Source organism: Protopterus annectens, chromosome 1.part1 (assembly GCF_019279795.1).
Source record: "Protopterus annectens isolate FY-2018-M chromosome 1.part1, PAN1.0, whole genome shotgun sequence".
Taxonomy (NCBI): Eukaryota; Metazoa; Chordata; order Ceratodontiformes; family Protopteridae; genus Protopterus; species Protopterus annectens.
Window position 1 is genome coordinate 786,221,732 of NC_056726.1, and position 13,354 is coordinate 786,235,085.

At 39.1% G+C, this 13,354-nt stretch overlaps 1 protein-coding gene across 1 annotated transcript in view; it reads left to right on the forward strand.

Annotated features, from left to right (window-relative positions):
- PSTPIP2 (proline-serine-threonine phosphatase interacting protein 2) overlaps positions 1-13,354 on the forward strand; it is a 1,323,814-nt gene that overhangs the window by 1,214,379 nt on the left and 96,081 nt on the right. The window lies entirely within an intron of this gene.

Below are 13,354 nucleotides of genomic sequence, written 5' to 3' on the forward strand. Positions count from 1 at the left end.
AGACAAATGGAATAGGATGAGGGTAGAATATTGTTTTGATTCTGCAATATGCGTTAGTGCGCAAGTACTTTAGTGATATTCTTGCTAAATCGTAATATTAAATACTGTAACAAAAACAGTAAATCTGAACACATCAACAACTGGGTACTGGAAAGGACCTTGGCAAAGTACAATTTACACAAAGCAGGAAGTTCCTGAACAAGATTCTTTCATTAAAGCAAGATTCAGACGTTCATGTAACTGTGTGCATATGTGTGTGCGTGTGCATGTGTGTGTGTGTGTGTGTGTGTGTGTGTGTGTGTGTGTGTGTGTGTGTGTGTGTGTGTGTGTGTGTGTTTGTGTCTGTGTGCATGTATATTTATCTGTCTATACAGTTTTTCCAAGGAAAAAATGCTAAGATGGTAGCCAGATTTCCAGGTAAAAAATCTGGAACAGAGTACCTCGCTGACCCTCTTTAAGCACAGTCTTGATGAGTGGCTGGGAAACCACAGATTTGTCCCAGGGGTTCCACCTTTGTTCCTCATTGACAGAGGTGACAGGTGCTGACTGAGGTTTCTTTTTTGGGGATAAACACTTGGCTAGGCTTGTAAGGGCCCCAGGGCCATTAGCCTAGTAACCTCCTATGATCCTATGATCAGATTAGCATAATATTTAAATACCAGTTAGGATGTAACTCTTCCGGCTTCCTGTAGGAATGTGGGATACTAGTCAGAAACACATGTTAAAAAAACAGAGTGACACAAGTGATGGAAAAATATAAGTGCATTAACTAAGAGACAGTCTAACATTTGTAAACTTTAATCAACTCTTTTACAAAATGGAGATATAAGATGTTTGTCTGCTTTCTTTAAGTTATTGGTGAGCTAGTATATTCATCATGTAGCCTGATTTTCTATATACTAGACAGCTTCAGAAATCACATTTGATGGGGGAGGTCAAAATTGTGTGTAGGGTGTGATGGGAAAATCAAGCCTGAAATTAGGGACATGCCTTCAGTAATGGACACGGCCGCGGTGTTGCAGCGGTAGCATTGTTGCCTCACAGCAAGAGGTTCTCCTGTTCGATTCTTGGCTGGAGTGCCTTCTGTGTGTGGAATCTGCATGTCCTCCCCGCGGTCGAGTGGCATTCAAAAGATGTGTGAATGGGCATGCCTTCACTGAAGGTTGGGTGTCGGGCTGGCAACTTGGCACCATAAAAATCTACTGCCAGTCATTAGCGGACCGGAGTTCCGCTGTAGCAACCCCTGACTGGGAAAAGCCGAAAAGACAAATAACCTTCAGTAACGGACACATCATGTGCACAGGTAAATTGAGTCTGAAAACAGGAATGCTTCTCCAAAACAGGGCATACTTGAGAGGTCTGTTGTGTGGAAAAATAAGACAAAATCGCATCCTGAATTTAAAGTAAAACCAATTCAAGTTTAACTGTCCTCTAAAGAATTTTACCTGTGGCAGAAATGTTTATCAAAAGAAGGATGATGGAAAAGAGAACCTGCCAGAGGAATGTCACTTTGCTTCTCTCAGGGTCATTTACCACATTAAAAACACTTTAAGATTAGAAATCTATTAGCAGTGACAGATTTGGTGGTTAGCTTCTGCCACATTCACATAGAGTGACTGGTTTGGTATCTTCTTCTTTAGTTCCTTATAGCAGAAATGTCACTGGACTGTTCACTTCAGTGATTATATTAAGTATTAATCGCCATCAGCCCCCATCACAAAGGTAAGCAAATCACACCATCCTAAGATATCATTGCATACTGCCCATGGCATAAAAGAATAGAATGAAATTGGACCTGATATGGTAATGACAGCAAGGGTAAAGTTGGAATTCTTATTTGTTTAAAGCGATCTGTGTATAAAGGGTTTTAAAAACCCCATACCATAACTAGAATGTAACTCATTCCTATTTTTTGTCATTTTTCTAGAATTTAATAAAAACTGCTATTTTCATTTAACCAAAAGGTTAGTCTCACTGATGAGGCATACTGCTGTTACCTGTAACTAGTGTAAGCAATCCCACATACTCTGCCTTTTGTGCACTGCAGATAACCTACATGACAGCTAACCTCCCAACCTGCTTTTAGGGAATGTTTCAGATATTATCACTAACATTAAGAACATGCAAGCACCAGTGATGCATTCTTCCTTAGCTCAGAATAACAGTTTTGACAGTGCCAATATAAGTAGGTAATCAATGCCTATATTTTGAAGGAATTATTTTATATTTTCACATCTCATTTTGTTTCAGCTCATTTTATTGTCAACTGCTGTCAAATCATTAGCCTAGCACTAATGATTTCTTGTATGATCATAGTGCTATTAATTTTGTTACGTGCAGTTTTGTTTTTAATTTATGAAGGGATATGATGTATTTGAGTAATGCTGTGTTTTCTACAGGTTGCTATGCTTAATTTTATTAATTTATTTATTTGGCATTTGTTTACCTCGTTGGTCCAACTGGGCATGAATCCCGTTTTCAGTGGAGTCCCAGGGAGAAAAGCACCAACATAAATAGATATATATTAATAAACTACATAATACTATCACATGAAGTGCAGTAACAAATAGTTGAATCAACATACAGGATAAATAAAGTCAGAATAGAAAATCATAGAGTGTATATTAAGCAATCATAGGTGGATTTTGAACACCTAGTAAAGTACAATCAGTAGTGATAATGGTAAAGAGGTTAAGCATTTTAAATATGGGCAAGAGACTAAGAAAGGAAAGAGATTTTGTAGCTGTGGGGAGATTAAGAAATGGAATTAACGTAGGGAGCTATTGGAGAAGTAACTGATGCTTTGGCTAATAAGAGAAGGGAGGAAAAAGGAAAGGGGAGAAAGAAGAGCAAAGGAAAGAGATGGGAGAAGGAAGGAAGAAGGTAGAGAGGGGAGAGAAAGGAAGAGAAGAAAGGAGTAACAGGTAGTGTCACCCTGGCGTAAGACATGTACAGAGCCAGGAGTTAAGGAGAAATCTCTTTAGAATATGTGACTACATGGCACTCCTCTATATCTGTAAAAATACTGTTCCAGACCTTGACTACTGAGTAGGAATATAGGCAATGGCCGACAGATATTTTTGGTTTGTGGATTTCATTTCTCAGATGAGCGGAAGTGATCAGGGAGGCAATGGTTATGAATGGTGCTGATTACTGGGCAGGATGTGGATGTATATACTATTTTATGAGCAAGGAGGAGATGGGTGAACTTGAGGTAGTGAGGTAACTCAATCCAGTTTAAATATCTAAGGGCGGAGCAGTGTTGGGAGTTGTATGACTGACTGGCTGCAAACCTAGCTACTTTGTTATAGCAAAGCTCAAGTTTTGATTTTAGGGAGATCTGAATGTTGGTGAAATAGGTGAGACATATAGTAGTGAAGGAAGGAGGTACGTGTTGGCTAGAGTAACTCTTGACGAGTTGTTCAGGAATCTTTTTGATCTATAGAGCATGCCCAATTTTTGGTGTGTTGTTTTTATGCAATTTTGAATAGGAAGATCAAATTTCAGTTGATCTATCATCAAACCAAGTAACCTTGTGTGAGGTACAACTTAAATTTCAGTACTGTTCAGAGAGGATATTTTGAAGTTGTCTTTTATGTGTGTTTGGGATTTGGGGAGAAATTAGAGCATTTTTTATTTTATTTGGATTTAGGAAAAGCTGATTATCACTAAGCCAGTTTTCAATAGAGCTGAACACCTTTTGAGTGATTGTTTGTAACTGGGAAGGACTATTAGATGAACAAATGACAGTGGCGTCATCTGCATATTGTATAAGTGTAGCTTGCTGGGAGGATGTATGTAGATCATTTATAAGTATGTTAAAAAGGAGAGGGCCAAGTACATACATTTTTGAGACACCTGTAATAACTGGGAGAAAAGACGAGTAAGTAGAGAGTCATTTAAAAGATTGTAACTGGCTAGATAGGTAGCTAGAGAACCGAGTGACTGTTGTACTAGAAAAGCCTAAAGCAGACATTTTTGAGAGTAGTTTGGCATGTGAGACTGTATTGAAAGCTTTAGAAAAATTTAAAAAGAGGAAAGAAACTAAACTGTTGTTATCTCGGGCTTTAATGACTAGGTCCAAAAAGGCAACAAGGACAGTTGTTGTGCTATGATCTGGGCAAAAGCCATGTGGATAGAGGTTAATAGATTTTCTTGGAGTAAGTACTATAAAAGTTGTTTATGAATACATTTCTCTAAGATCTTGGAATGAAGGGGAAAGATTGCAATTGGTCTGAAGTTTATTTCAGTGGAGTTTCCTTCTTTATGAAGAGGAATGATGTACATTTTTTTCCTGAGAGATGGGACATGTAACTCACAAAAGGATCAACTGATCAAGATAGGGATTGGGTAGGCAATAGAGGGGGAAGCAATCTTTACATATTCATATGGGAGATTGTCTGCAGAGGGAGAGCAGGGTTTAATATTGTGTAATAATGTTTTAAATAGTAAGTAGAGACAGATTTTAAGTTGAAAATGACATTCTTAGAGAATTGAAGTTTGTCAGGGGTGACAGGATTCTCTAGGGAGTATTGGGTGAGAGTGGGTATTGATTCTATAAACTGGGAGTGAAGTTTACAAGCAGTTTCTAAGGGCAAGATGCCTGGACAAGGTTTATGGGTATTAGGAGTTCCAGGCTGTAATATGTTCTTGATAGTGGGCCAAAATTTTGGAGTGGTTATGTTTTTGGTTATCCTGTGGGTTGAAGTAATAATATTTCTTATCAGCAGTAACTTGTTTTTTTGGCATGTTTCAAAGTTTTTTGTAGGTCTGTAGGTGAGCTTCAGATTTGTATTTTCTCTTTTATACATTAATTGTCTGCTAGAAGGGTTAGCCAAGGTGACTGGGTGAATTTAACTCTCTTTTTTTCTTATACGAGCAAGGCTATTGAGAATGTCAAGAAATATTGTATTAAGTTTTAGAACAGCATTATCCAGTGGCAGGGAATATAGGCTGGACCAATTAATGTTATTAAGTATGTTGTTAAAGATCTTGGAACTGAAATTTTGAGATGTTATGGTAGTCTTTATAAAGGTGCTGTATGATACTGCAATTTGCTAGCCTCTGAACATAGGTGAGATGGTATTCAGCTTGAGGCCATGTTTCTGGCACCAGTCATTTGTCTGAGTGAGACACTCTTGGAGGATGACCACATCACTAGGGGAACTGATGAGAGCACCCTGCTTGCAGTCATCTGCAAATTTGGTCATCCATAGCCCACTGGTTTTGTCCTGCACCTCAGAAAAGTGTATCCCAAATAACAGAGGCCCCAAGACTGAAATCTGGGGTACGCCGCTTGTTACGGATCTACTGCTTGAGGTGGCTTCTCCTATTTTAACTACATGGGTTCTATCAGTGAGCCAGTTTGCTACCCATCTAGTAACATATGGATCAATGCCTAGTTGAGAGAGTTTATCTATTATGCCCAAGTGGGGAATAGTGTCAAAGTCTTTGGCCAGGTCAAGGTAGGTGGTGTGCACCGTCTTCCCCTTGTCCATGGCTTTGGTGACTGTCTCAAAGAAGTCGACTAAATTTAGCATACATGACCTACCCTTGATGAAGCCAAACTGTGTGGGATTAAGTGTTTGGAGGTTGCCAATGTCCTTGTTAATGAGGTCCATGATAATCCATTCCATGGCCTTGCAGATCAGGCTAGTTAGGCTGATTGGTCTATAATTTCCCGGATCTGTGGATGCTCCAACTTTGTGTAAAGGGATGACAGTGGCTGTCCTCCACTCAGCTGGGATGAAGCCAATACTTGGGTTTTGGTAAAATAGGTTGCCTAATGGTCCTGCAAGTTCCTGCCTGAGTTCATGTAGGATGCTGCCCGGGATGTTATCGGGTCCCATGGAGGTTGTATGTTTTGCCTTTGAGAGAGCAGTGATGACCTGTTCCCTAGATATAAGGGGAAGGGAGCAGGTATTGGGGATGTCCTGATTTGCTTATGGGAGAAACAGAGGGGTAATGTTTTTGCACAATCTGTCAGCCAGCAAGTTTAAAATATCTACGTCATTTGTATATTGACCACCAGTTCTGAACAGATCTGGGTGCTTCCTTTGAGGTTGCAGACGTATGTGAAGAAGGTCTTATGATCGTCTCTAGTAGATGTGGCCAATTTGGACTCGAAGTTTGTTTTGGAGGATTTCACTAGTGCTTTTATTTGCTTTTTCAGGCTAAGGAGACATTGCTTTCAGTTGGGCACCTGCTCCTTCCTGGTCTTGGACAGCATTTTTTTCCTTTTGTTATAGAGTTTATTTATTGCAGATGTCCACCAGACAGGCTTACTCTTCCTTGATTTAGTCATGTTGGGTATTCCTGATTCCATGCGTCTATATAAATGCTTGTATAGTGCTTTGGTGTAGTTTTGGGTATAGATGCCATTTCCTACAGAGGGGGAGGGGGCTGTGAAGCTGTTTATACCATCCCTCAGGAAGCTGTAATCAGCTTTGGAGAAGTTTTTATGTCTAATCCTAGCTAGAGGGGGGTTGGGAGTGGTGGTGACTTTGAAAGTGACTGCTTTGTGGTCAAATCTTAAGAGGGAGGATGATACTATAGGGATGCTGCAGTGGTTACTCATGTTGGTTAATACCAAGTCCAAGATATTATCAGCCCTTGTAGGGGTATCGACTAGCTGTTCCAGGGCATTTGCATTGACAAAATCAAGGAATCTCTAGGCATTTGTGTTCTGGCATGAGTAGTTCTTCCAATATATGTTTGGGAAGTTAAAGTCACCCAGGATCAGAGTAAAGGGTTGAATTGTGATAGATTTGAACAGGTCCAAATAGGCAGATTGGGCATCTTGAGTCTCATTTGGGGGCTGGTAGCTAGCTATGATTTGAATAGGGGTCTTGTCAATGGTTAACTGCACCTGGACTGTCTCCTGTGCATCATACTGTTTGACCAGCCTGGAGGTATGTATGTCTTTAATGTATGACATAGAATTTTAATCACCTTTACTGTCCCACCTGGTAGGCCTAACTGTTTTAACACATGAAATAGGTAGGACCACATGTAAAATGCTTTCTCTATGCCTTTGCTTAATGTGACTGCAGGTGGATGTTTAAAAGTCATTTACTTACCTGTTCCTTAAAGTTATTGTCAGGTTAAAAACAGTTTGCTTCCCCCCAGATCAGAGAAGGAATTACTGTGTTAAGACTTTCTGCTTGTCGAGACATATATATCTTGTAGTGTAGTCCATCTTACAATAGAGATAGGCCTATAGTTGTCCACGGGTGTTGGTTCTTTACCTGATCTGTGCATGCTAGTTATCAAGATAGTATGAGAGACTTTTCTGTGCATGTTGTCTGCTGTAAAGGTCAGCAATGTTTTCTAGATGTTGCTTAACAGTCACAGGTAAAGCTCCGCTTGGAAGCCTTCCAGTAGAGCAGCCTTCCTGGGCTGAAGCTTCCTTGATGCCTACTGAAATTTCAGTTCTTTGAAAGTTCTACTCCTGTGTTCTTCTTTCATCTGTGTTAGGGGAGAAGATGCTCTTGAATAGGGATTGAATTACCTCCTTTGGAGAATCTTAGACGGTGGCCATGACTTTCTTCTGTACATCCTTCTCAGTCTACAGTATTAATGTATTGTGCATTTCCCATGTTAATGAATTGATCAAGCTACCACTATTATACTATCTGCCTTTAATGCCATTATGTACATGGACCAGTGCTTGAATACTTTTAGGTTTCCCTGTGGAAAAAAAGTTATTCGTAGTTGATCTTCTATTTATAATTCAAATCTGATGTGCTCTGGTTATAAGTTTTAATTTTCTCTCTTAGCCCTGGATCTGTCTGTATATTACTGGGAGTGAATACAGAGAAGTTCTTCATGGAGTTTTTGCATTCATTTGTATATCTTTTCCACTTAGTTATGGTAGTATTTATGGATTCCAGGTCTGGTATGGTAGTATTTATGTATCATTTGACTGTATCCCATCTATAGTGAGTGTGCCTTTTTTCTTGCTTTGTTGTCCTTTTTGAAGGTATGTTTCTTTTCTTTCAGCCACTTCCTTAAAAAAAAAAAGAAAAAAGAAAAAGAAACAGACACAAGAGCGTAGAATTGCATACACCTTCCAGGTATGGGAGTGGGAGGGTGGGTAATCTCCGAGCATGACGAATACTAAAGTGTATATCCATGGCTGATAGTGGAGAGTTGGTAATGACAAGCACTAACCTCTGGCCCGTAAAGGATAGAAACAGCAAATATGTGATTTTGATCCCTGATGACTCTGACCTGAATACTGTGTGAAAAGCACTTGGCTGAGTGCAAGGTGGTTTATGGTAGTAAGCCCAGTAACTTACATAGCCTAGTCTGGTATTTGGCAAATGAACAAACTTTAATGTTGCCAAGTCTTCCAGCAGTATCTGTATACATGCAGATAAAATGAAAGTCTCAAGCCTATTAACTTCTCCGCAGCCCTTTGAAGCCAGAGGTCCTTGTCTTATCATCTAGCATTGCCATAATCTCAAGTTGCTGAGAGAGGCACTTCGTTAAAATTTCTACTAGTCTGTTTCTGGTGGAGAAGAAATAATATGAAGTCATTTTAGAGTCAGTCCTACAAGTGATAATTTTGTCATTACTTTAAATTAAGCGAGTCACTTACAAAAATGACCCATCTGGCATGATTGCTCTAAAGTGCTATAAGCATCTTACCCTCTTTAATGGACACTTATTTAGGCTATTTATTTTTCATAAGACTGATTTATAATCCATTGCACCAGCTGTGTTTTCTGTACCTCAGAATATATGGATGGTGGCAGCTAAAAGGTGAGCTACCTAGTAGCCCTGTCATAGGACTATAAGGTCCCATCTGGACCAGCACCTTAGCATCACATGCCAAACATAGATTACAAACACTCATCCACACATCAGACATGGTGCATTCTGCAATTCAGTTTTAACTTCTGTATTCATTCTTTGTCTATATAGGCTGCTACTTGGCATTGTCTCTTCAGTTTCCTTCTTTTATCAACTGTGTTTATTACTTTCTGCTATACTGTACTACCCGAGAAAGAAGTATCGTCTTTGAATATGTGAGAGAAATGAGAAATTGAGAGGAGAGAACAAAGAAAAAATGTCAGGGGGTGCGATCCTTTTCTTTTTAAGCTAGGCATCTTATGCATCCTATGCTAATCTTGTGCAGATTGTCATTCTAGTCTGAGCAGTTTGCAAGGTAAAACACAGTAATGCAACATTACTTCTATTCAGACTTCATATACCACACTGCTGGGCACATGACCAAGCTCAGAAAACAAATAACGGAATCCAGGCTCTTTTAAAAGATTACAAATGGCCACCCACACTAGCTGTATTATCACATCTTTAATTCCTAAATTGACAGATTAATACATTCCAATGGTAGTTTTAGCCCTTATATTTTGCATACAAATAACTCAGAAATAGGCCAACAACGATATGTTGGGGTATTTACATGTGTTCCATATCCGTGAGGGACATGGGTGCTTATACCTGGGAGAGAATTTGTGGTTCCCCATCCATTCATCCAAATTACATTTGAATAGAGTAAGACAAGTACTTTGTTTTGCGTGAAGTGGAAGATGGCTCCATAGTAGCAGTTTACTCTGTGCTACAAATGTATCCCTTTAGCATATTCTGTTTATTTTGCAAAAGAGATTGGGAGCCCATGAACATGTATTTACAATCCCATTGGACTTGTGAATGTGTAAGACGTCTGACAGAATAGGGTCTGTTAAAGCTGTTCAGGCAAAACAGAGGCTACTTCTGAGTAGCCTGTGCAATACTGAGACTAAAGATAAGACTTTGAGATGGTCTGCATAGAGTTTACGATATAAGCCCTTCACTTTTTTAGTGAAGACAACATTGTGGTCATTCCAGCTGTGACAAGTGTCTGAACAGTTACATATCAAACAGGGCATTATGCTTATTAATCAGTATGAGTGTCAAATGCAGTGGAACGATTATATCCTAAAATCTGGATGCAATAGCTTTAATATAAGCTGTGCTGTGAAAAAGGACTTCCTTACAACAGTGAATACATAGTGATCAAAGGGCATTTTATTGTCAGCATTATTTATTTATTTATTTTATTTAACATTTATTTACTGGGAAAGTCAGACTTGGAACAAAGCCAATTTTTAGCAGAGGCCTGGGGAGAAACATTCCAGATGCATGTTTTTGTAATATGGGAGGAAACCGGAATACCCGTAGAAAACCCACACGAATGCCTGGAGCACATGCAAACTCCACACAGAAGGCACTCCAGTCGGAGATCGAACAGGAGAATCTCTTCCTGTGAGGTGTCAATGCTACCACTGCGCCATCCTGCACTGTAATTCTTGTAACCCTTTGCTGTCTAAACTGCCTTTTGGGACTGTTTGAAGATCTCTACCCTGTTAGTAGGCTGTGTCTTCTGTATTCCTTGTCAGCCTGAAGTATTACATTATTGATTACTGTAATTTATTAACAATCATCGCCTTCATTAGAGCTTAAGATTTCATGGATAACAATGGGAAGCATCCCTGGGCTAACTGAATGGCATAACTTTAGCTGTTTTTAATTATCTGTTATTACCAGTTAGGGGGATTCTTGTTTCTTCTGCAACCCTTCCAAACTCTTTGAGCATTTGCTGCTCTTACATAGAGAGCTTAAGACAGATGGCAGTGTTAAACATGTATTTATTTATGTTGATCATATGTTGCTAAAACTGTGGGTTCACTGACTTACCTCAAAGTAGCAGAACATAGTCATACTCCCACCCTTTTTGATGTTAATTAGTTGAAATGACAATCACTGCCCACCTGTTTCCTCTCTGGTGCACTGATCAGATTTCACTCCTACTTCCCTTGCGCCCTGAGTAGGCTACCATCACTGTTCAGAAGTTCATAAAAGCAGAACATTCAGCACGACTTGATTCAGCTCAGTGCAAGATTGTACATGCATTTAAATTAATATAAATGGAAATAGCCATAACAGAGAATAAATGAAAAAGCACACACAATGAAACCCTTTTAATTTGAATATGCAAAGCTAGGTGCAGTCCCTTTTTCTTATCCATCTTAGTTACTTAGCTGCATCATTTGGTGTAGATTAACTCTATGTTTATTACCATATTACTCACATCGTTGTCTTTATATAATGGTAGGTCTGCACACCATAGTTGTGGTTCAGTTCTTCCATTCAGTCTCACTATTATTTACATTCATTGTACAGGCACACATTATACAGTAATGGCTCATTACTATTAAAAATGAGCATGCTGATTGGGTAGCCCAATCAAGCATAAACCAATAGAAAAAAATGTGGCTCCTGAAGTACCATTTAGCAGTCAGATTTTCTATTGCTATATGTTGAGGGATAGAGTTAAATATAAGAAAAATTATGTATATTCATAAAAGCTAAAGAATCAGAAATGTACCTTACTTTCCTTGTATTTCTACACTGTCCCTCACAAAGTCTTAGCATACAAAGAAAAAACAGCAATAGAGATTCTCTCTTCTCTGTTGCATCTTCTGCACTGCACTGATGTACTGTGCAAGAGTGGGACAGTAAGTCCCATACACATGCACAATGCAACAGTACACAAGGAAGAACAGAAAGGAATTCTACGGCAGAAAGGTTTGCCTCAAATAAATAACTGGTGCCAAACTCATGGACTGAAATTGAATGCCAAAAAATGCATTATTGTGTTCTTTGGCAAGTCATTTAGGCCAGGGAACTACCACATTGACAATATGTCCCTAAGAGTTGGCCCACTTGTTTGGGATTTGGGAACTTATGTGGACAGTGACCTAACTTTTGACCAGCATGTGTGTATTGTTGCTTATAATAGGATCATAGGTGGTTACTAGGGTATTGGCCCTGTGGCCCTTATAAGCCTAGCCAAGAGTTTAGCCCATGTTTAGACAAATCAGTTAAATGACATTAGAAATACTAGGTATAGGGATCCAAACCTCTTCTGCAACATCAACAGAATGGTTTGGTGGGACAGGTATATATCATAGAGGATACCACTGCTCTGGAACAGACTTCCCATCCAATATAAAACAAAGTTTATCCCTTTTCGCATTCCAAGAGCAACTTAGATCTATGGATGGGAAAGAGAAAATTTACCCCAGGACTGCCGACTGTTCTACTAATCAACAGAGACGCTCTTAAATGCTTTATCTCATATATGGATCCCCACAAATTATCTATGGTATGATCCCAGTTATTCTCACTAGGGGTAATATATAATTATGGACCATGGGAAGGGTAAGGCTAATTTATAACCAAATGGAATAGGTTATTTCGAGCACATAAAGGGAAACTGGCAAGGGCAGATAGCCTAGCACTTACCTATGAATGTATTGTATATTAGGCTTTGTTATTCATCCAATAATCCTCATTGTGGTTGAAATACTATACCTCATCAGGAGTTATATGTACCTGTATCTGCACATGGGTGAAGTTTATGGCCCCAGATGTGACAGACATGTTCACAGTCCTCTGAGAGGTTATTCTGCTGGATAATCACACCTGATGTGTCTCATGGAAAATAATGTAGTCACTGACATGTTGATCCATGACATCAAAGAATATGTTAAATATACTGGATGCTAAAGCCTACGATAATTCCATCTTGTAACAGGTGACCTTACCAAAAGCTAGATGCACAAGAGCCACACTGTGGACTCCAATGAAATGGCCCAACCATGGCTGTGGATGCAGTCTGTATAAATTGCAGAGATCTAGTAATATTTCCTGGGCAAACCTGTATCTGTCCAGGATTTTTATATTCCCCTTAACCTTGGATCATTACATTGGGATGGACATGTCACCTTCATCATCTTATATGTCTCAACCCATGCTGAATTAGTGTTTGAACACAACCATTGTTATGCATTACAGGTAAATAAATGTTATCATTGGTACCTGCTGAAATTCTGGGGACCATAACTGTAGTATTAAAAAAGTAGAAGTCAAAGTGTGAAACTAATGATGTGTATACTAAAGTCTGAGGTTGCTATACTTAATTCTCAAAACTCCAAGGTACAAACGTCTTAGAATCTATGTAAGCAGCGCATGTCAGTGCACCAGCATGACAAAGCCCCCTGCAAAAATGATTTAAAGATGTAACACGTTCAGAATTCACTGCTGCTTACTGGATTCACAGTATTCTTTAATGTTCTGAGTTTTAACTTTGGACAGGGAGCTGTTTGCCAGTATTTGTCATTCGAGCTTGTCACTGTCCATTTGAGGTATGCTGAAACATTTGGCAGACACTGTTTAACTAGATATTCTTTTATTTTGGGTTGGTGATCCTTGAAAAAAAATTAAAACTGCTTAACTCACTGATAATTCCCTTCTTAGCATTGCTTAGTGACATTTGTTTTTG